Genomic DNA, 23,957 nt, shown 5'->3' with positions numbered 1-23,957 from the left:
TTAGGAGCAATATTACCGCATAGCTATCCATCCATTGCTATAATTGGAGTCATGTGATACTCTACCCCCGTTCATATTAGGATCAGTGTCACGTGGTGAGTGTACACCTGCTGCGATATTAAAACTAAAGTCCTGCTTTCCGACCCTGGTTATTAAGAACAGCATCACAAGTAGGTTTACACTTCCTGTGGAATGAGGAATAATAATATGATTACTAATCATCAATGATCGATTTTAATAATGATCAATGATACTAAAAATTCATAAGATACCATTATTAATTATGGATAATGATTTTCAATACATGATTATGCCTGCTTTCAATTAATTATTAATATTAATGTCATCAAATAATATTATTAGTTCCTAATACTAATCATTATTGTATTCCCAGCATCACTGGGTATTGATTTAAGTCACATTAATTGCTAATATCATAATATTATTATTAATAGTGATATTACTAATAATTATGATTACAAGTGGTTAACCTTTTAAACCAGTATTCATTTTTACTCTCTTTATTGTGATCATTAATATCAATAATTATTATTAATATTAATATAATTATTAATATTAATGATTAATAGACTTGCTCCTGATGTAAACCCGGGAGAGGACGATGTTAATTTCTATATCACAACGGTGTACACCCCCCGTGACAGAGTTTCCAAGTTCTGCTTGGGAGAGGAGGATATGACAATCAGTTTCACTGGAAGTAGAAACAACGGTGGGATACTGTTCTGAATATTCAGGGAGGAAGAGGCTGATGTGACTCCTAATACAGAGGGGGTTACTCCCTCTGAGGGTGTGCACACTGGGGGTGTACAATCGTCTGAGAAGGAGTTGAAAATTTTCCGATGGGGAGATGATATTACTCAGAATATGAGAAAGAGGCTAGGGGTCCACAAGGCTCCCAGAAGCCAGGGGGGCGGGCCGGGGGTGGCGGCTGGGAGCCCGATCGCGCGGGGTGCCTGCACCCCCGGCGATGGGGCTCCCAGAAGCCAGGGGCGCGGGCCGGGTGTGGCGACTGCATGCCCGATCGCGGGGGGTGCCTGCACCCCCGGCGATGGGGCTCCCAGAAGCCAGGGGGGCGGGCCGGGGGTGGCGGCTGGGAGCCCGATCGCGGGGGGTGCCTGCACCCCCGGCGATGGGGCTCCCAGAAGCCAGGGGGGCGGGCCGGGGGTGGCGGCTGGGAGCCCGATCGCGGGGGGTGCCTGCACCCCCGGCGATGGGGCTCCCAGAAGCCAGGGGGGCGGGCCGGGGGTGGCGGCTGGGAGCCCGATCGCGGGGGGTGCCTGCACCCCCGGCGATGGGGCTCCCAGAAGCCAGGGGGGCGGGCCGGGGGTGGCGGCTGGGAGCCCGATCGCGGGGGGTGCCTGCACCCCCGGCGATGGGGCTCCCAGAAGCCAGGGGGGCGGGCCGGGGGTGGCGGCTGTTAGCCCGATCGCGGGGGGTGCCTGCACCCCCGGCGATGGGGCTCCCAGAAGCCAGGGGGGCGGGCCGGGGGTGGCGGCTGGGAGCCCGATCGCGGGGGGTGCCTGCACCCCCGGCGATGGGGCTCCCAGAAGCCAGGGGGGCGGGCCGGGGGTGGCGGCTGGGAGCCCGATCGGGGGGCGTGCCTGCACCCCCGGCGATGGGGCTCCCAGAAGCCAGGGGCGCGGGCCGGGGGTGGCGGCTGGGAGCCCGATCGGGGGGCGTGCCTGTCCCCCCGGCGATGGGGCTCCCAGAAGCCAGGGGGGCGGGCCGGGGGTGGCGGCTGGGAGCCCGATCGCGGGGGGTGCCTGACCCCCCGGCGATGGGGCTCCCAGAAGCCAGGGGGGCCGTCCGGGGGTGGCTCCTGGCAACCTGAAATGGATATTTGGAAGAGTATCACAAGGGGTTGTCCAGTGTCTGTGATACTGAGATTAATATCTGTCTCTCGGCCTTGGAATATTGAGAAGGATGAAACAGGGTGAATGTCCACCCTGTGCCACATTGCGAGTAATATCAGCCTGTCCCCTCCATGGATATTAGGAACAATATCCCAGACTGGGTGTACGCCTCCTGCTGTACAGAGTGCAATATCATCCTCTCCCTCCCAGGATAGTAATTACAATATCACTGGGCGGGAGCACACAGCCTGTGAATTATTATCATCCTCTCCAACTCCGTATACTAGGAACTATATCTCAGAAAAACTGTCCCCTCAGTGCCATATTCGGACTAATAGCAAAGGCTTCTTCCGGGAATATTAGGAGCAATATTACCGCATAGCTATCCATCCATTGCTATAATTGGAGTCATGTGATACTCTACCCCCGTTCATATTAGGATCAGTGTCACGTGGTGAGTGTACACCTGCTGCGATATTAAAACTAAAGTCCTGCTTTCCGACCCTGGTTATTAAGAACAGCATCACAAGTAGGTTTACACTTCCTGTGGAATGAGGAATAATAATATGATTATTAATCATCAATGATCGATTTTAATAATGATCAATGATACTAAAAATTCATAAGATACCATTATTAATTATGGATAATGATTTTCAATACATGATTATGCCTGCTTTCAATTAATTATTAATATTAATGTCATCAAATAATATTATTAGTTCCTAATACTAATCATTATTGTATTCCCAGCATCACTGGGTATTGATTTAAGTCACATTAATTGCTAATATCATAATATTATTATTAATAGTGATATTACTAATAATTATGATTACAAGTGGTTAACCTTTTAAACCAGTATTCATTTTTACTCTCTTTATTGTGATCATTAATATCAATAATTATTATTAATATTAATATAATTATTAATATTAATGATTAATAGACTTGCTCCTGATGTAAACCCGGGAGAGGACGATGTTAATTTCTATATCACAACGGTGTACACCCCCCGTGACAGAGTTTCCAAGTTCTGCTTGGGAGAGGAGGATATGACAATCAGTTTCACTGGAAGTAGAAACAACGGTGGGATACTGTTCTGAATATTCAGGGAGGAAGAGGCTGATGTGACTCCTAATACAGAGGGGGTTACTCCCTCTGAGGGTGTGCACACTGGGGGTGTACAATCGTCTGAGAAGGAGTTGAAAATTTTCCGATGGGGAGATGATATTACTCAGAATATGAGAAAGAGGCAGGGGTTCCCAAGGCTCCCAGAAGCCAGGGGGGCGGGCCGGGGGTGGCGGCTGGGAGCCCGATCGCGGGGGGTGCCTGCACCCCCGGCGATGGGGCTCCCAGAAGCCAGGGGGGCGGGCCGGGGGTGGCGGCTGGGAGCCCGATCGCGGGGGGTGCCTGCACCCCCGGCGATGGGGCTCCCAGAAGCCAGGGGGGCGGGCCGGGGGTGGCGGCTGGGAGCCCGATCGCGGGGGGTGCCTGCACCCCCGGCGATGGTGCTCCCAGAAGCCAGGGGGGCGGGCCGGGGGTGGCGGCTGGGAGCCCGATCGCGGGGGGTGCCTGCACCCCCGGCGATGGGGCTCCCAGAAGCCAGGGGGGCGGGCCGGGGGTGGCGGCTGGGAGCCCGATCGCGGGGGGTGCCTGCACCCCCGGCGATGGGGCTCCCAGAAGCCAGGGGGGCGGGCCGGGGGTGGCGGCTGGGAGCCCGATCGCGGGGGGTGCCTGCACCCCCGGCGATGGGGCTCCCAGAAGCCAGGGGGGCGGGCCGGGGGTGGCGGCTGGGAGCCCGATCGCGGGGGGTGCCTGCACCCCCGGCGATGGGGCTCCCAGAAGCCAGGGGGGCGGGCCGGGGGTGGCGGCTGGGAGCCCGATCGCCGGGGGTGCCTGCACCCCCGGCGATGGGGCTCCCAGAAGCCAGGGGGGCGGGCCGGGGGTGGCGGCTGGGAGCCCGATCGCGGGGGGTGCCTGCACCCCCGGCGATGGGGCTCCCAGAACCCAGGGGGGCGGGCCGGGGGTGGCGGCTGGGAGCCCGATCGGGGGGCGTGCCTTCACCCCCGGCGATGGGGCTCCCAGAAGCCAGGGGCGCGGGCCGGGGGTGGCGGCTGGGAGCCCGATCGGGGGGCGTGCCTGACCCCCCGGCGATGGGGCTCCCAGAAGCCAGGGGGGCGGGCCGGGGGTGGCGGCTGGGAGCCCGATCGCGGGGGGTGCCTCACCCCCCGGCGATGGGGCTCCCAGAAGCCAGGGGGGCCGTCCGGGGGTGGCTCCTGGCAACCTGAAATGGATATTTGGAAGAGTGTCACAAGGGGTTGTCCAGTGTCTGTGATACTGAGATTAATATCTGTCTCTCGGCCTTGGAATATTGAGAAGGATGAAACAGGGTGAATGTCCACCCTGTGCCACATTGCGAGTAATATCAGCCTGTCCCCTCCATGGATATTAGGAACAATATCCCAGACTGGGTGTACGCCTCCTGCTGTACAGAGTGCAATATCATCCTCTCCCTCCCAGGATAGTAATTACAATATCACTGGGCGGGAGCACACAGCCTGTGAATTATTATCATCCTCTCCAACTCCGTATACTAGGAACTATATCTCAGAAAAACTGTCCCCTCAGTGCCATATTCGGACTAATAGCAAAGGCTTCTTCCGGGAATATTAGGAGCAATATTACCGCATAGCTATCCATCCATTGCTATAATTGGAGTCATGTGATACTCTACCCCCGTTCATATTAGGATCAGTGTCACGTGGTGAGTGTACACCTGCTGCGATATTAAAACTAAAGTCCTGCTTTCCGACCCTGGTTATTAAGAACAGCATCACAAGTAGGTTTACACTTCCTGTGGAATGAGGAATAATAATATGATTATTAATCATCAATGATCGATTTTAATAATGATCAATGATACTAAAAATTCATAAGATACCATTATTAATTATGGATAATGATTTTCAATACATGATTATGCCTGCTTTCAATTAATTATTAATATTAATGTCATCAAATAATATTATTAGTTCCTAATACTAATCATTATTGTATTCCCAGCATCACTGGGTATTGATTTAAGTCACATTAATTGCTAATATCATAATATTATTATTAATAGTGATATTACTAATAATTATGATTACAAGTGGTTAACCTTTTAAACCAGTATTCATTTTTACTCTCTTTATTGTGATCATTAACATCAATAATTATTATTAATATTAATATAATTATTAATATTAATGATTAATAGACTTGCTCCTGATGTAAACCCGGGAGAGGACGATGTTAATTTCTATATCACAACGGTGTACACCCCCCGTGACAGAGTTTCCAAGTTCTGCTTGGGAGAGGAGGATATGACAATCAGTTTCACTGGAAGTAGAAACAACGGTGGGATACTGTTCTGAATATTCAGGGAGGAAGAGGCTGATGTGACTCCTAATACAGAGGGGGTTACTCCCTCTGAGGGTGTGCACACTGGGGGTGTACAATCGTCTGAGAAGGAGTTGAAAATTTTCCGATGGGGAGATGATATTACTCAGAATATGAGAAAGAGGCAGGGGTTCCCAAGGCTCCCAGAAGCCAGGGGGGCGGGCCGGGGGTGGCGGCTGGGAGCCCGATCGCGGGGGGTGCCTGCACCCCCGGCGATGGGGCTCCCAGAAGCCAGGGGGGCGGGCCGGGGGTGGCGGCTGGGAGCCCGATCGCGGGGGGTGCCTGCACCCCCGGCGATGGGGCTCCCAGAAGCCAGGGGGGCGGGCCGGGGGTGGCGGCTGGGAGCCCGATCGCGGGGGGTGCCTGCACCCCCGGCGATGGGGCTCCCAGAAGCCAGGGGGGCGGGCCGGGGGTGGCGGCTGGGAGCCCGATCGCGGGGGGTGCCTGCACCCCCGGCGATGGGGCTCCCAGAAGCCAGGGGGGCGGGCCGGGGGTGGCGGCTGGGAGCCCGATCGCGGGGGGTGCCTGCACCCCCGGCGATGGGGCTCCCAGAAGCCAGGGGGGCGGGCCGGGGGTGGCGGCTGGGAGCCCGATCGCGGGGGGTGCCTGCACCCCCGGCGATGGGGCTCCCAGAAGCCAGGGGGGCGGGCCGGGGGTGGCGGCTGGGAGCCCGATCGCGGGGGGTGCCTGCACCCCCGGCGATGGGGCTCCCAGAAGCCAGGGGGGCGGGCCGGGGGTGGCGGCTGGGAGCCCGATCGCGGGGGGTGCCTGCACCCCCGGCGATGGGGCTCCCAGAAGCCAGGGGGGCGGGCCGGGGGTGGCGGCTGGGAGCCCGATCGCGGGGGGTGCCTGCACCCCCGGCGATGGGGCTCCCAGAAGCCAGGGGGGCGGGCCGGGGGTGGCGGCTGGGAGCCCGATCGCCGGGGGTGCCTGCACCCCCGGCGATGGGGCTCCCAGAAGCCAGGGGGGCGGGCCGGGGGTGGCGGCTGGGGGCCCGATCGCGGGGGGTGCCTGCACCCCCGGCGATGGGGCTCCCAGAAGCCAGGGGGGCGGGCCGGGGGTGGCGGCTGGGGGCCCGATCGCGGGGGGTGCCTGCACCCCCGGCGATGGGGCTCCCAGAAGCCAGGGGGGCGGGCCGGGGGTGGCGGCTGGGAGCCCGATCGCGGGGGGTGCCTGCACCCCCGGCGATGGGGCTCCCAGAAGCCAGGGGGGCGGGCCGGGGGTGGCGGCTGGGAGCCCGATCGGGGGGCGTGCCTGACCCCCCGGCGATGGGGCTCCCAGAAGCCAGGGGGGCGGGCCGGGGGTGGCGGCTGGGAGCCCGATCGCGGGGGGTGCCTGACCCCCCGGCGATGGGGCTCCCAGAAGCCAGGGGGGCCGTCCGGGGGTGGCTCCTGGCAACCTGAAATGGATATTTGGAAGAGTATCACAAGGGGTTGTCCAGTGTCTGTGATACTGAGATTAATATCTGTCTCTCGGCCTTGGAATATTGAGAAGGATGAAACAGGGTGAATGTCCACCCTGTGCCACATTGCGAGTAATATCAGCCTGTCCCCTCCATGGATATTAGGAACAATATCCCAGACTGGGTGTACGCCTCCTGCTGTACAGAGTGCAATATCATCCTCTCCCTCCCAGGATAGTAATTACAATATCACTGGGCGGGAGCACACAGCCTGTGAATTATTATCATCCTCTCCAACTCCGTATACTAGGAACTATATCTCAGAAAAACTGTCCCCTCAGTGCCATATTCGGACTAATAGCAAAGGCTTCTTCCGGGAATATTAGGAGCAATATTACCGCATAGCTATCCATCCATTGCTATAATTGGAGTCATGTGATACTCTACCCCCGTTCATATTAGGATCAGTGTCACGTGGTGAGTGTACACCTGCTGCGATATTAAAACTAAAGTCCTGCTTTCCGACCCTGGTTATTAAGAACAGCATCACAAGTAGGTTTACACTTCCTGTGGAATGAGGAATAATAATATGATTATTAATCATCAATGATCGATTTTAATAATGATCAATGATACTAAAAATTCATAAGATACCATTATTAATTATGGATAATGATTTTCAATACATGATTATGCCTGCTTTCAATTAATTATTAATATTAATGTCATCAAATAATATTATTAGTTCCTAATACTAATCATTATTGTATTCCCAGCATCACTGGGTATTGATTTAAGTCACATTAATTGCTAATATCATAATATTATTATTAATAGTGATATTACTAATAATTATGATTACAAGTGGTTAACCTTTTAAACCAGTATTCATTTTTACTCTCTTTATTGTGATCATTAACATCAATAATTATTATTAATATTAATATAATTATTAATATTAATGATTAATAGACTTGCTCCTGATGTAAACCCGGGAGAGGACGATGTTAATTTCTATATCACAACGGTGTACACCCCCCGTGACAGAGTTTCCAAGTTCTGCTTGGGAGAGGAGGATATGACAATCAGTTTCACTGGAAGTAGAAACAACGGTGGGATACTGTTCTGAATATTCAGGGAGGAAGAGGCTGATGTGACTCCTAATACAGAGGGGGTTACTCCCTCTGAGGGTGTGCACACTGGGGGTGTACAATCGTCTGAGAAGGAGTTGAAAATTTTCCGATGGGGAGATGATATTACTCAGAATATGAGAAAGAGGCAGGGGTTCCCAAGGCTCCCAGAAGCCAGGGGGGCGGGCCGGGGGTGGCGGCTGGGAGCCCGATGGCGGGGGGCGCCTGCACCCCCTGCGATGGGGCTCCCAGAAGCCAGGGGGGCGGGCCGGGGGTGGCGGCTGGGAGCCCGATGGCGGGGGGCGCCTGCACCCCCGGCGATGGGGCTCCCAGAAGCCAGGGGGGCGGGCCGGGGGTGGCGGCTGGGAGCCCGATGGCGGCGGGCGCCTGCACCCCCGGCGATGGGGCTCCCAGAAGCCAGGGGGGCGGGCCGGGGGTGGCGGCTGGGAGCCCGATGGCGGGGGGCGCCTGCACCCCCGGCGATGGGGCTCCCAGAAGCCAGGGGGGCGGGCCGGGGGTGGCGGCTGGGAGCCCGATGGCGGGGGGCGCCTGCACCCCCGGCGATGGGGCTCCCAGAAGCCAGGGGGGCGGGCCGGGGGTGGCGGCTGGGAGCCCGATGGCGGGGGGCGCCTGCACCCCCGGCGATGGGGCTCCCAGAAGCCAGGGGGGCGGGCCGGGGGTGGCGGCTGGGAGCCCGATGGCGGGGGGCGCCTGCACCCCCGGCGATGGGGCTCCCAGAAGCCAGGGGGGCGGGCCGGGGGTGGCGGCTGGGAGCCCGATGGGGGGGGGCGCCTGCACCCCCGGCGATGGGGCTCCCAGAAGCCAGGGGGGCGGGCCGGGGGTGGCGGCTGGGAGCCCGATGGCGGGGGGCGCCTGCACCCCCGGCGATGGGGCTCCCAGAAGCCAGGGGGCGGGCCGGGGGTGGCGGCTGGGAGCCCGATGGCGGGGGGCGCCTGCACCCCCGGCGATGGGGCTCCCAGAAGCCAGGGGGGCGGGCCGGGGGTGGCGGCTGGGAGCCCGATGGCGGGGTGCGCCTGCACCCCCGGCGATGGGGCTCCCAGAAGCCAGGGGGGCGGGCCGGGGGTGGCGGCTGGGAGCCCGATGGCGGGGGGCGCCTGCACCCCCGGCGATGGGGCTCCCAGAAGCCAGGGGGGCGGGCCGGGGGTGGCGGCTGGGAGCCCGATGGCGGGGGGCGCCTGCACCCCCGGCGATGGGGCTCCCAGAAGCCAGGGGGGCGGGCCGGGGGTGGCGGCTGGGAGCCCGATGGCGGGGGGCGCCTGCACCCCCGGCGATGGGGCTCCCAGAAGCCAGGGGGGCGGGCCGGGGGTGGCGGCTGGGAGCCCGATGGCGGGGGGCGCCTGCACCCCCGGCGATGGGGCTCCCAGAAGCCAGGGGGGCGGGCCGGGGGTGGCGGCTGGGAGCCCGATGGCGGGGGGCGCCTGCACCCCCGGCGATGGGGCTCCCAGAAGCCAGGGGGGCGGGCCGGGGGTGGCGGCTGGGAGCCCGATGGCGGGGGGCGCCTGCACCCCCGGCGATGGGGCTCCCAGAAGCCAGGGGGGCGGGCCGGGGGTGGCGGCTGGGAGCCCGATGGCGGGGGGCGCCTGCACCCCCGGCGATGGGGCTCCCAGAAGCCAGGGGGGCGGGCCGGGGGTGGCGGCTGGGAGCCCGATGGCGGGGGGCGCCTGCACCCCCGGCGATGGGGCTCCCAGAAGCCAGGGGGGCGGGCCGGGGGTGGCGGCTGGGAGCCCGATGGCGGGGGGCGCCTGCACCCCCGGCGATGGGGCTCCCAGAAGCCAGGGGGGCGGGCCGGGGGTGGCGGCTGGGAGCCCGATGGCGGGGGGCGCCTGCACCCCCGGCGATGGGGCTCCCAGAAGCCAGGGGGGCGGGCCGGGGGTGGCGGCTGGGAGCCCGATGGCGGGGGGCGCCTGCACCCCCGGCGATGGGGCTCCCAGAAGCCAGGGGGGCGGGCCGGGGGTGGCGGCTGGGAGCCCGATGGCGGGGGGCGCCTGCACCCCCGGCGATGGGGCTCCCAGAAGCCAGGGGGGCGGGCCGGGGGTGGCGGCTGGGAGCCCGATGGCGGGGGGCGCCTGCACCCCCGGCGATGGGGCTCCCAGAAGCCAGGGGGGCGGGCCGGGGGTGGCGGCTGGGAGCCCGATGGCGGGGGGCGCCTGCACCCCCGGCGATGGGGCTCCCAGAAGCCAGGGGGGCGGGCCGGGGGTGGCGGCTGGGAGCCCGATGGCGGGGGGCGCCTGCACCCCCGGCGATGGGGCTCCCAGAAGCCAGGGGGGCGGGCCGGGGGTGGCGGCTGGGAGCCCGATGGCGGGGGGCGCCTGCACCCCCGGCGATGGGGCTCCCAGAAGCCAGGGGGGCGGGCCGGGGGTGGCGGCTGGGAGCCCGATGGCGGGGGGCGCCTGCACCCCCGGCGATGGGGCTCCCAGAAGCCAGGGGGGCGGGCCGGGGGTGGCGGCTGGGAGCCCGATGGCGGGGGGCGCCTGCACCCCCGGCGATGGGGCTCCCAGAAGCCAGGGGGGCGGGCCGGGGGTGGCGGCTGGGAGCCCGATGGCGGGGGGCGCCTGCTCCCCCGGCGATGGGGCTCCCAGAAGCCAGGGGGGCGGGCCGGGGGTGGCGGCTGGGAGCCCGATGGCGGGGGGCGCCTGCACCCCCGGCGATGGGGCTCCCAGAAGCCAGGGGGGCGGGCCGGGGGTGGCGGCTGGGAGCCCGATGGCGGGGGGCGCCTGCACCCCCGGCGATGGGGCTCCCAGAAGCCAGGGGGGCGGGCCGGGGGTGGCGGCTGGGAGCCCGATGGCGGGGGGCGCCTGCACCCCCGGCGATGGGGCTCCCAGAAGCCAGGGGGACGGGCCGGGGGTGGCGGCTGGGAGCCCGATGGCGGGGGGCGCCTGCACCCCCGGCGATGGGGCTCCCAGAAGCCAGGGGGGCGGGCCGGGGGTGGCGGCTGGGAGCCCGATGGCGGGGGGCGCCTGCACCCCCGGCGATGGGGCTCCCAGAAGCCAGGGGGGCGGGCCGGGGGTGGCGGCTGGGAGCCCGATGGCGGGGGGCGCCTGCACCCCCGGCGATGGGGCTCCCAGAAGCCAGGGGGGCGGGCCGGGGGTGGCGGCTGGGAGCCCGATGGCGGGGGGCGCCTGCACCCCCGGCGATGGGGCTCCCTGAAGCCAGGGGGGCGGGCCGGGGGTGGCGGCTGGGAGCCCGATGGCGGGGGGCGCCTGCACCCCCGGCGATGGGGCTCCCAGAAGCCAGGGGGGCGGGCCGGGGGTGGCGGCTGGGAGCCCGATGGCGGGGGGCGCCTGCACCCCCGGCGATGGGGCTCCCAGAAGCCAGGGGGGCGGGCCGGGGGTGGCGGCTGGGAGCCCGATGGCGGGGGGCGCCTGCACCCCCGGCGATGGGGCTCCCAGAAGCCAGGGGGGCGGGCCGGGGGTGGCGGCTGGGAGCCCGATGGCGGGGGGCGCCTGCACCCCCGGCGATGGGGCTCCCAGAAGCCAGGGGGGCGGGCCGGGGGTGGCGGCTGGGAGCCCGATGGCGGGGGGCGCCTGCACCCCCGGCGATGGGGCTCCCAGAAGCCAGGGGGGCGGGCCGGGGGTGGCGGCTGGGCGCCCGATGGCGGGGGGCGCCTGCACCCCCGGCGATGGGGCTCCCGGAAGCCAGGGGGGCGGGCCGGGGGTGGCGGCTGGGCGCCCGATCGCGGGGGGTGCCTGCACCCCCGGCGATGGGGCTCCCGGAAGCCAGGGGGGCGGGCCGGGGGTGGCGGCTGGGAGCCCGATCGCGGGGGGTGCCTGCACCCCCGGCGATGGGGCTCCCGGAAGCCAGGGGGGCGGGCCGGGGGTGGCGGCTGGGAGCCCGATCGCGGGGGGTGCCTGCACCCCCGGCGATGGGGCTCCCGGAAGCCAGGGGGGCGGGCCGGGGGTGGCGGCTGGGAGCCCGATCGCGGGGGGTGCCTGCACCCCCGGCGATGGGGCTCCCGGAAGCCAGGGGGGCGGGCCGGGGGTGGCGGCTGGGAGCCCGATCGGGGGGCGTGCCTGCACCCCCGGCGATGGGGCTCCCGGAAGCCGGGGGCGCGGGCCGGGGGTGGCGGCTGGGAGCCCGATCGGGGGGCGTGCCTGACCCCCCGGCGATGGGGCTCCCGGAAGCCAGGGGGGCGGGCCGGGGGTGGCGGCTGGGAGCCCGATCGCGGGGGGTGCCTGACCCCCCGGCGATGGGGCTCCCGGAAGCCAGGGGGGCCGTCCGGGGGTGGCTCCTGGCAACCTGAAATGGATATTTGGAAGAGTATCACAAGGGGTTGTCCAGTGTCTGTGATACTGAGATTAATATCTGTCTCTCGGCCTTGGAATATTGAGAAGGATGAAACAGGGTGAATGTCCACCCTGTGCCACATTGCGAGTAATATCAGCCTGTCCCCTCCATGGATATTAGGAACAATATCCCAGACTGGGTGTACGCCTCCTGCTGTACAGAGTGCAATATCATCCTCTCCCTCCCAGGATAGTAATTACAATATCACTGGGCGGGAGCACACAGCCTGTGAATTATTATCATCCTCTCCAACTCCGTATACTAGGAACTATATCTCAGAAAAACTGTCCCCTCAGTGCCATATTCGGACTAATAGCAAAGGCTTCTTCCGGGAATATTAGGAGCAATATTACCGCATAGCTATCCATCCATTGCTATAATTGGAGTCATGTGATACTCTACCCCCGTTCATATTAGGATCAGTGTCACGTGGTGAGTGTACACCTGCTGCGATATTAAAACTAAAGTCCTGCTTTCCGACCCTGGTTATTAAGAACAGCATCACAAGTAGGTTTACACTTCCTGTGGAATGAGGAATAATAATATGATTACTAATCATCAATGATCGATTTTAATAATGATCAATGATACTAAAAATTCATAAGATACCATTATTAATTATGGATAATGATTTTCAATACATGATTATGCCTGCTTTCAATTAATTATTAATATTAATGTCATCAAATAATATTATTAGTTCCTAATACTAATCATTATTGTATTCCCAGCATCACTGGGTATTGATTTAAGTCACATTAATTGCTAATATCATAATATTATTATTAATAGTGATATTACTAATAATTATGATTACAAGTGGTTAACCTTTTAAACCAGTATTCATTTTTACTCTCTTTATTGTGATCATTAACATCAATAATTATTATTAATATTAATATAATTATTAATATTAATGATTAATAGACTTGCTCCTGATGTAAACCCGGGAGAGGACGATGTTAATTTCTATATCACAACGGTGTACACCCCCCGTGACAGAGTTTCCAAGTTCTGCTTGGGAGAGGAGGATATGACAATCAGTTTCACTGGAAGTAGAAACAAAGGTGGGATACTGTTCTGAATATTCAGGGAGGAAGAGGCTGATGTGATTCCTAATACAGAGGGGGTTACTCCCTCTGAGGGTGTGCACACTGGGGGTGTACAATCGTCTGAGAAGGAGTTGAAAATTTTCCGATGGGGAGATGATATTACTCAGAATATGAGAAAGAGGCAGGGGTTCCCAAGGCTCCCAGAAGCCAGGGGGGCGGGCCGGGGGTGGCGGCTGGGCGCCCGATCGCGGGGGGTGCCTGCACCCCCGGCGATGGGGCTCCCGGAAGCCAGGGGGGCGGGCCGGGGGTGGCGGCTGGGCGCCCGATCGCGGGGGGTGCCTGCACCCCCGGCGATGGGGCTCCCGGAAGCCAGGGGGGCGGGCCGGGGGTGGCGGCTGGGCGCCCGATCGCGGGGGGTGCCTGCACCCCCGGCGATGGGGCTCCCGGAAGCCAGGGGGGCGGGCCGGGGGTGGCGGCTGGGCGCCCGATCGCGGGGGGTGCCTGCACCCCCGGCGATGGGGCTCCCGGAAGCCAGGGGGGCGGGCCGGGGGTGGCGGCTGGGCGCCCGATCGCGGGGGGTGCCTGCACCCCCGGCGATGGGGCTCCCGGAAGCCAGGGGGGCGGGCCGGGGGTGGCGGCTGGGCGCCCGATCGCGGGGGGTGCCTGCACCCCCGGCGATGGGGCTCCCGGAAGCCAGGGGGGCGGGCCGGGGGTGGCGCCTGGGCGCCCGATCGCGGGGGGTGCCTGCACCCCCGGCGATGGGGCTCCCGGAAGCCAGGGGGGCGGGCCGGGGGTGGCGGCTGGGCGCCCGATCGCGGGGGGTGCCTGCACCCCCGGCGATGGGGCTCCCGGAAGCCAGGGGGGCGGGCCGGGGGTGGCGGCTGGGCGCCCGATCGCGGGGGGTGCCTGCACCCCCGGCGATGGGGCTCCCGGAAGCCAGGGGGGCGGGCCGGGGGTGGCGGCTGGGCGCCCGATCGCGGGGGGTGCCTGCACCCCCGGCGATGGGGCTCCCGGAAGCCAGGGGGGCGGGCCGGGGGTGGCGGCTGGGCGCCCGATCGCGGGGGGTGCCTGCACCCCCGGCGATGGGGCTCCCGGAAGCCAGGGGGGCGGGCCGGGGGTGGCTCCTGGCAACCTGAAATGGATATTTGGAAGAGTGTCACAAGGGGTTGTCCAGTGTCTGTGATACTGAGATTAATATCTGTCTCTCGGCCTTGGAATATTGAGAAGGATGAAACAGGGTGAATGTCCACCCTGTGCCACATTGCGAGTAATATCAGCCTGTCCCCTCCATGGATATTAGGAACAATATCCCAGACTGGGTGTACGCCTCCTGCTGTACAGAGTGCAATATCATCCTCTCCCTCCCAGGATAGTAATTACAATATCACTGGGCGGGAGCACACAGCCTGTGAATTATTATCATCCTCTCCAACTCCGTATACTAGGAACTATATCTCAGAAAAACTGTCCCCTCAGTGCCATATTCGGACTAATAGCAAAGGCTTCTTCCGGGAATATTAGGAGCAATATTACCGCATAGCTATCCATCCATTGCTATAATTGGAGTCATGTGATACTCTACCCCCGTTCATATTAGGATCAGTGTCACGTGGTGAGTGTACACCTGCTGCGATATTAAAACTAAAGTCCTGCTTTCCGACCCTGGTTATTAAGAACAGCATCACAAGTAGGTTTACACTTCCTGTGGAATGAGGAATAATAATATGATTACTAATCATCAATGATCGATTTTAATAATGATCAATGATACTAAAAATTCATAAGATACCATTATTAATTATGGATAATGATTTTCAATACATGATTATGCCTGCTTTCAATTAATTATTAATATTAATGTCATCAAATAATATTATTAGTTCCTAATACTAATCATTATTGTATTCCCAGCATCACTGGGTATTGATTTAAGTCACATTAATTGCTAATATCATAATATTATTATTAATAGTGATATTACTAATAATTATGATTACAAGTGGTTAACCTTTTAAACCAGTATTCATTTTTACTCTCTTTATTGTGATCATTAACATCAATAATTATTATTAATATTAATATAATTATTAATATTAATGATTAATAGACTTGCTCCTGATGTAAACCCGGGAGAGGACGATGTTAATTTCTATATCACAACGGTGTACACCCCCCGTGACAGAGTTTCCAAGTTCTGCTTGGGAGAGGAGGATATGACAATCAGTTTCACTGGAAGTAGAAACAAAGGTGGGATACTGTTCTGAATATTCAGGGAGGAAGAGGCTGATGTGATTCCTAATACAGAGGGGGTTACTCCCTCTGAGGGTGTGCACACTGGGGGTGTACAATCGTCTGAGAAGGAGTTGAAAATTTTCCGATGGGGAGATGATATTACTCAGAATATGAGAAAGAGGCAGGGGTTCCCAAGGCTCCCAGAAGCCAGGGGGGCGGGCCGGGGGTGGCGGCTGGGCGCCCGATCGCGGGGGGTGCCTGCACCCCCGGCGATGGGGCTCCCGGAAGCCAGGGGCGCGGGCCGGGGGTGGCGGCTGGGCGCCCGATCGCGGGGGGTGCCTGCACCCCCGGCGATGGGGCTCCCGGAAGCCAGGGGGGCGGGCCGGGGGTGGCGGCTGGGCGCCCGATCGCGGGGGGTGCCTGCACCCCCGGCGATGGGGCTCCCGGAAGCCAGGGGGGCGGGCCGGGGGTGGCGGCTGGGCGCCCGATCGCGGGGGGTGCCTGCACCCCCGGCGATGGGGCTCCCGGAAGCCAGGGGGGCGGGCCGGGGGTGGCGGCTGGGCGCCCGATCGCGGGGGGTGCCTGCACCCCCGGCGATGGGGCTCCCGGAAGCCAGGGGGGCGGGCCGGGGGTGGCGGCTGGGCGCCCGATCGCGGGGGGTGCCTGCACCCCCGGCGATGGGGCTCCCGGAAGCCAGGGGGGCGGGCCGGGGGTGGCTCCTGGCAACCTGAAATGGATATTTGGAAGAGTGTCACAAGGGGTTGTCCAGTGTCTGTGATACTGAGATTAATATCTGTCTCTCGGCCTTGGAATATTGAGAAGGATGAAACAGGGTGAATGTCCACCCTGTGCCACATTGCGAGTAATATCAGCCTGTCCCCTCCATGGATATTAGGAACAATATCCCAGACTGAGTGTACGCCTCCTGCTGTACAGAGTGCAATATCATCCTCTCCCTCCCAGGATAGTAATTACAATATCACTGGGCGGGAGCACACAGCCTGTGAATTATTATCATCCTCTCCAACTCCGTATACTAGGAACTATATCTCAGAAAAACTGTCCCCTCAGTGCCATATTCGGACTAATAGCAAAGGCTTCTTCCGGGAATATTAGGAGCAATATTACCGCATAGCTATCCATCCATTGCTATAATTGGAGTCATGTGATACTCTACCCCCGTTCATATTAGGATCAGTGTCACGTGGTGAGTGTACACCTGCTGCGATATTAAAACTAAAGTCCTGCTTTCCGACCCTGGTTATTAAGAACAGCATCACAAGTAGGTTTACACTTCCTGTGGAATGAGGAATAATAATATGATTATTAATCATCAATGATCGATTTTAATAATGATCAATGATACTAAAAATTCATAAGATACCATTATTAATTATGGATAATGATTTTCAATACATGATTATGCCTGCTTTCAATTAATTATTAATATTAATGTCATCAAATAATATTATTAGTTCCTAATACTAATCATTATTGTATTCCCAGCATCACTGGGTATTGATTTAAGTCACATTAATTGCTAATATCATAATATTATTATTAATAGTGATATTACTAATAATTATGATTACAAGTGGTTAACCTTTTAAACCAGTATTCATTTTTACTCTCTTTATTGTGATCATTAATATCAATAATTATTATTAATATTAATATAATTATTAATATTAATGATTAATAGACTTGCTCCTGATGTAAACCCGGGAGAGGACGATGTTAATTTCTATATCACAACGGTGTACACCCCCCGTGACAGAGTTTCCAAGTTCTGCTTGGGAGAGGAGGATATGACAATCAGTTTCACTGGAAGTAGAAACAACGGTGGGATACTGTTCTGAATATTCAGGGAGGAAGAGGCTGATGTGACTCCTAATACAGAGGGGGTTACTCCCTCTGAGGGTGTGCACACTGGGGGTGTACAATCGTCTGAGAAGGAGTTGAAAATTTTCCGATGGGGAGATGATATTACTCAGAATATGAGAAAGAGGCAGGGGTTCCCAAGGCTCCCAGAAGCCAGGGGGGCGGGCCGGGGGTGGCGGCTGGGAGCCCGATCGCGGGGGGTGCCTGCACCCCCGGCGATGGGGCGCCCAGAAGCCGGGGGGGCGGGCCGGGGGTGGCGGCTGGGAGCCCGATCGCGGGGGGTGCCTGCACCCCCGGCGATGGGGCGCCCAGAAGCCGGGGGGGCGGGCCGGGGGTGGCGGCTGGGAGCCCGATCGCGGGGGGTGCCTGCACCCCCGGCGATGGGGCGCCCAGAAGCCGGGGGGGCGGGCCGGGGCTGGCGGCTGGGAGCCCGATCGCGGGGGGTGCCTGCACCCCCGGCGATGGGGCGCCCAGAAGCCGGGGGGGCGGGCCGGGGGTGGCGGCTGGGAGCCCGATCGCGGGGGGTGCCTGCACCCCCGGCGATGGGGCGCCCAGAAGCCGGGGGGGCGGGCCGGGGGTGGCGGCTGGGAGCCCGATCGCGGGGGGTGCCTGCACCCCCGGCGATGGGGCGCCCAGAAGCCGGGGGGGCGGGCCGGGGGTGGCGGCTGGGAGCCCGATCGCGGGGGGTGCCTGCACCCCCGGCGATGGGGCGCCCAGAAGCCGGGGGGGCGGGCCGGGGGTGGCGGCTGGGAGCCCGATCGCGGGGGGTGCCTGCACCCCCGGCGATGGGGCGCCCAGAAGCCGGGGGGGCGGGCCGGGGGTGGCGGCTGGGAGCCCGATCGCGGGGGGTGCCTGCACCCCCGGCGATGGGGCGCCCAGAAGCCGGGGGGGCGGGCCGGGGGTGGCGGCTGGGAGCCCGATCGCGGGGGGTGCCTGCACCCCCGGCGATGGGGCGCCCAGAAGCCGGGGGGGCGGGCCGGGGGTGGCGGCTGGGAGCCCGATCGCGGGGGGTGCCTGCACCCCCGGCGATGGGGCGCCCAGAAGCCGGGGGGGCGGGCCGGGGGTGGCGGCTGGGAGCCCGATCGCGGGGGGTGCCTGCACCCCCGGCGATGGGGCGCCCAGAAGCCGGGGGGGCGGGCCGGGGGTGGCGGCTGGGAGCCCGATCGCGGGGGGTGCCTGCACCCCCGGCGATGGGGCGCCCAGAAGCCGGGGGGGCGGGCCGGGGGTGGCGGCTGGGAGCCCGATCGCGGGGGGTGCCTGCACCCCCGGCGATGGGGCGCCCAGAAGCCGGGGGGGCGGGCCGGGGGTGGCGGCTGGGAGCCCGATCGCGGGGGGTGCCTGCACCCCCGGCGATGGGGCGCCCAGAAGCCGGGGGGGCGGGCCGGGGGTGGCGGCTGGGAGCCCGATCGCGGGGGGTGCCTGCACCCCCGGCGATGGGGCGCCCAGAAGCCGGGGGGGCGGGCCGGGGGTGGCGGCTGGGAGCCCGATCGCGGGGGGTGCCTGCACCCCCGGCGATGGGGCGCCCAGAAGCCGGGGGGGCGGGCCGGGGGTGGCGGCTGGGAGCCCGATCGCGGGGGGTGCCTGCACCCCCGGCGATGGGGCGCCCAGAAGCCGGGGGGGCGGCCCGGCGGTGGCGGCTGGGAGCCCGATCGCCGGGGGTGCCTGCACCCCCGGCGATGGGGCTCCCAGAAGCCGGGGGGGCGGGCAGGGGGTGGCGGCTGGGAGCCAGATCGCCGGGGGTGCCTGCACCCCCGGCGATGGGGCTCCCAGAAGCCGGGGGGGCGGGCCGGGGGTGGCGGCTGGGAGCCCGATCGCGGGGGGTGCCTGCACCCCCGACGATGGGGCTCCCAGAAGCCGGGGGGGCGGGCCGGGGGTGGCGGCTGGGAGCCCGATCGTGGGGCGTGCCTGCACCCCCGGCGATGGGGCTCCCAGAAGCCGGGGGCGCGCGCCGGGGGTGGCTCCTGGCAACCTGAAATGGATATTTGGAAGAGTATCACAAGGGGTTGTCCAGTGTCTGTGATACTGAGATTAATATCTGTCTCTCGGCCTTGGAATATTGAGAAGGATGAAACAGGGTGAATGTCCACCCTGTGCCACATTGCGAGTAATATCAGCCTGTCCCCTCCATGGATATTAGGAACAATATCCCAGACTGGGTGTACGCCTCCTGCTGTACAGAGTGCAATATCATCCTCTCCCTCCCAGGATAGTAATTACAATATCACTGGGCGGGAGCACACAGCCTGTGAATTATTATCATCCTCTCCAACTCCGTATACTAGGAACTATATCTCAGAAAAACTGTCCCCTCAGTGCCATATTCGGACTAATAGCAAAGGCTTCTTCCGGGAATATTAGGAGCAATATTACCGCATAGCTATCCATCCATTGCTATAATTGGAGTCATGTGATACTCTACCCCCGTTCATATTAGGATCAGTGTCACGTGGTGAGTGTACACCTGCTGCGATATTAAAACTAAAGTCCTGCTTTCCGACCCTGGTTATTAAGAACAGCATCACAAGTAGGTTTACACTTCCTGTGGAATGAGGAATAATAATATGATTACTAATCATCAATGATCGATTTTAATAATGATCAATGATACTAAAAATTCATAAGATACCATTATTAATTATGGATAATGATTTTCAATACATGATTATGCCTGCTTTCAATTAATTATTAATATTAATGTCATCAAATAATATTATTAGTTCCTAATACTAATCATTATTGTATTCCCAGCATCACTGGGTATTGATTTAAGTCACATTAATTGCTAATATCATAATATTATTATTAATAGTGATATTACTAATAATTATGATTACAAGTGGTTAACCTTTTAAACCAGTATTCATTTTTACTCTCTTTATTGTGATCATTAACATCAATAATTATTATTAATATTAATATAATTATTAATATTAATGATTAATAGACTTGCTCCTGATGTAAACCCGGGAGAGGACGATGTTAATTTCTATATCACAACGGTGTACACCCCCCGTGACAGAGTTTCCAAGTTCTGCTTGGGAGAGGAGGATATGACAATCCGTTTCACTGGAAGTAGAAACAAAGGTGGGATACTGTTCTGAATATTCAGGGAGGAAGAGGCTGATGTGACTCCTAATACAGAGGGGGTTACTCCCTCTGAGGGTGTGCACACTGGGGGTGTACAATCGTCTGAGAAGGAGTTGAAAATTTTCCGATGGGGAGATGATATTACTCAGAATATGAGAAAGAGGCAGGGGTTCCCAAGGCTCCCAGAAGCCAGGGGGGCGGGCCGGGGGTGGCGGCTGGGCGCCCGATCGCGGGGGGTGCCTGCACCCCCGGCGATGGGGCTCCCGGAAGCCAGGGGGGCGGGCCGGGGGTGGCGGCTGGGCGCCCGATCGCGGGGGGTGCCTGCACCCCCGGCGATGGGGCTCCCGGAAGCCAGGGGGGCGGGCCGGGGGTGGCGGCTGGGCGCCCGATCGCGGGGGGTGCCTGCACCCCCGGCGATGGGGCTCCCGGAAGCCAGGGGGGCGGGCCGGGGGTGGCGGCTGGGCGCCCGATCGCGGGGGGTGCCTGCACCCCCGGCGATGGGGCTCCCGGAAGCCAGGGGGGCGGGCCGGGGGTGGCGGCTGGCGCCCGATCGCGGGGGGTGCCTGCACCCCCGGCGATGGGGCTCCCGGAAGCCAGGGTGGCGGGCCGGGGGTGGCGGCTGGGCGCCCGATCGCGGGGGGTGCCTGCACCCCCGGCGATGGGGCTCCCGGAAGCCAGGGGGGCGGGCCGGGGGTGGCGGCTGGGCGCCCGATCGCGGGGGGTGCCTGCACCCCCGGCGATGGGGCTCCCGGAAGCCAGGGGGGCGGGCCGGGGGTGGCGGCTGGGCGCCCGATCGCGGGGGGTGCCTGCACCCCCGGCGATGGGGCTCCCGGAAGCCAGGGGGGCGGGCCGGGGGTGGCGGCTGGGCGCCCGATCGCGGGGGGTGCCTGCACCCCCGGCGATGGGGCTCCCGGAAGCCAGGGGGGCGGGCCGGGGGTGGCGGCTGGGCGCCCGATCGCGGGGGGTGCCTGCACCCCCGGCGATGGGGCTCCCGGAAGCCAGGGGGGCGGGCCGGGGGTGGCTCCTGGCAACCTGAAATGGATATTTGGAAGAGTGTCACAAGGGGTTGTCCAGTGTCTGTGATACTGAGATTAATATCTGTCTCTCGGCCTTGGAATATTGAGAAGGATGAAACAGGGTGAATGTCCACCCTGTGCCACATTGCGAGTAATATCAGCCTGTCCCCTCCATGGATATTAGGAACAATATCCCAGACTGGGTGTACGCCTCCTGCTGTACAGAGTGCAATATCATCCTCTCCCTCCCAGGATAGTAATTACAATATCACTGGGCGGGAGCACACAGCCTGTGAATTATTATCATCCTCTCCAACTCCGTATACTAGGAACTATATCTCAGAAAAACTGTCCCCTCAGTGCCATATTCGGACTAATAGCAAAGGCTTCTTCCGGGAATATTAGGAGCAATATTACCGCATAGCTATCCATCCATTGCTATAATTGGAGTCATGTGATACTCTACCCCCGTTCATATTAGGATCAGTGTCACGTGGTGAGTGTACACCTGCTGCGATATTAAAACTAAAGTCCTGCTTTCCGACCCTGGTTATTAAGAACAGCATCACAAGTAGGTTTACACTTCCTGTGGAATGAGGAATAATAATATGATTATTAATCATCAATGATCGATTTTAATAATGATCAATGATACTAAAAATTCATAAGATACCATTATTAATTATGGATAATGATTTTCAATACATGATTATGCCTGCTTTCAATTAATTATTAATATTAATGTCATCAAATAATATTATTAGTTCCTAATACTAATCATTATTGTATTCCCAGCATCACTGGGTATTGATTTAAGTCACATTAATTGCTAATATCATAATATTATTATTAATAGTGATATTACTAATAATTATGATTACAAGTGGTTAACCTTTTAAACCAGTATTCATTTTTACTCTCTTTATTGTGATCATTAATATCAATAATTATTATTAATATTAATATAATTATTAATATTAATGATTAATAGACTTGCTCCTGATGTAAACCCGGGAGAGGACGATGTTAATTTCTATATCACAACGGTGTACACCCCCCGTGACAGAGTTTCCAAGTTCTGCTTGGGAGAGGAGGATATGACAATCAGTTTCACTGGAAGTAGAAACAACGGTGGGATACTGTTCTGAATATTCAGGGAGGAAGAGGCTGATGTGACTCCTAATACAGAGGGGGTTACTCCCTCTGAGGGTGTGCACACTGGGGGTGTACAATCGTCTGAGAAGGAGTTGAAAATTTTCCGATGGGGAGATGATATTACTCAGAATATGAGAAAGAGGCAGGGGTTCCCAAGGCTCCCAGAAGCCAGGGGGGCGGGCCGGGGGTGGCGGCTGGGAGCCCGATCGCGGGGGGTGCCTGCACCCCCGGCGATGGGGCGCCCAGAAGCCGGGGGGGCGGGCCGGGGGTGGCGGCTGGGAGCCCGATCGCGGGGGGTGCCTGCACCCCCGGCGATGGGGCTCCCAGAAGCCAGGGGAGCGGGCCGGGGGTGGCGGCTGGGAGCCCGATCGCGGGGGGTGCCTGCACCCCCGGCGATGGGGCTCCCAGAAGCCAGGGGGGCGGGCCGGGGGTGGCGGCTGGGAGCCCGATCGCCGGGGGTGCCTGCACCCCCGGCGATGGGGCTCCCAGAAGCCAGGGGGGCGGGCCGGGGGTGGCGGCTGGGAGCCCGATCGCGGGGGGTGCCTGCACCCCCGGCGATGGGGCTCCCAGAAGCCAGGGGGGCGGGCCGGGGGTGGCGGCTGGGAGCCCGATCGCGGGGGGTGCCTGCACCCCCGGCGATGGGGCTCCCAGAAGCCAGGGGGGCGGGCCGGGGGTGGCGGCTGGGAGCCCGATCGCGGGGGGTGCCTGCACCCCCGGCGATGGGGCTCCCAGAAGCCAGGGGGGCGGGCCGGGGGTGGCGGCTGGGAGCCCGATCGCGGGGGGTGCCTGCACCCCCGGCGATGGGGCTCCCAGAAGCCAGGGGGGCGGGCCGGGGGTGGCGGCTGGGAGCCCGATCGGGGGGCGTGCCTGCACCCCCGGCGATGGGGCTCCCAGAAGCCAGGGGGGCGGGCCGGGGGTGGCGGCTGGGAGCCCGATCGCGGCGGGTGCCTGACCCCCCGGTGATGGGGCTCCCAGAAGCCAGGGGGGCCGTCCGGGGGTGGCTCCTGGCAACCTGAAATGGATATTTGGAAGAGTATCACAAGGGGTTGTCCAGTGTCTGTGATACTGAGATTAATATCTGTCTCTCGGCCTTGGAATATTGAGAAGGATGAAACAGGGTGAATGTCCACCCTGTGCCACATTGCGAGTAATATCAGCCTGTCCCCTCCATGGATATTAGGAACAATATCCCAGACTGGGTGTACGCCTCCTGCTCTACAGAGTGCAATATCATCCTCTCCCTCCCAGGATAGTAATTACAATATCACTGGGCGGGAGCACACAGCCTGTGAATTATTATCATCCTCTCCAACTCCGTATACTAGGAACTATATCTCAGAAAAACTGTCCCCTCAGTGCCATATTCGGACTAATAGCAA

The sequence above is a fragment of the Macaca mulatta genome, chromosome 18 (genome assembly GCF_049350105.2).
Source record: "Macaca mulatta isolate MMU2019108-1 chromosome 18, T2T-MMU8v2.0, whole genome shotgun sequence".
Classification (NCBI taxonomy): Eukaryota; Metazoa; Chordata; class Mammalia; order Primates; family Cercopithecidae; genus Macaca; species Macaca mulatta.
This window is presented reverse-complemented; position numbering follows the sequence as displayed.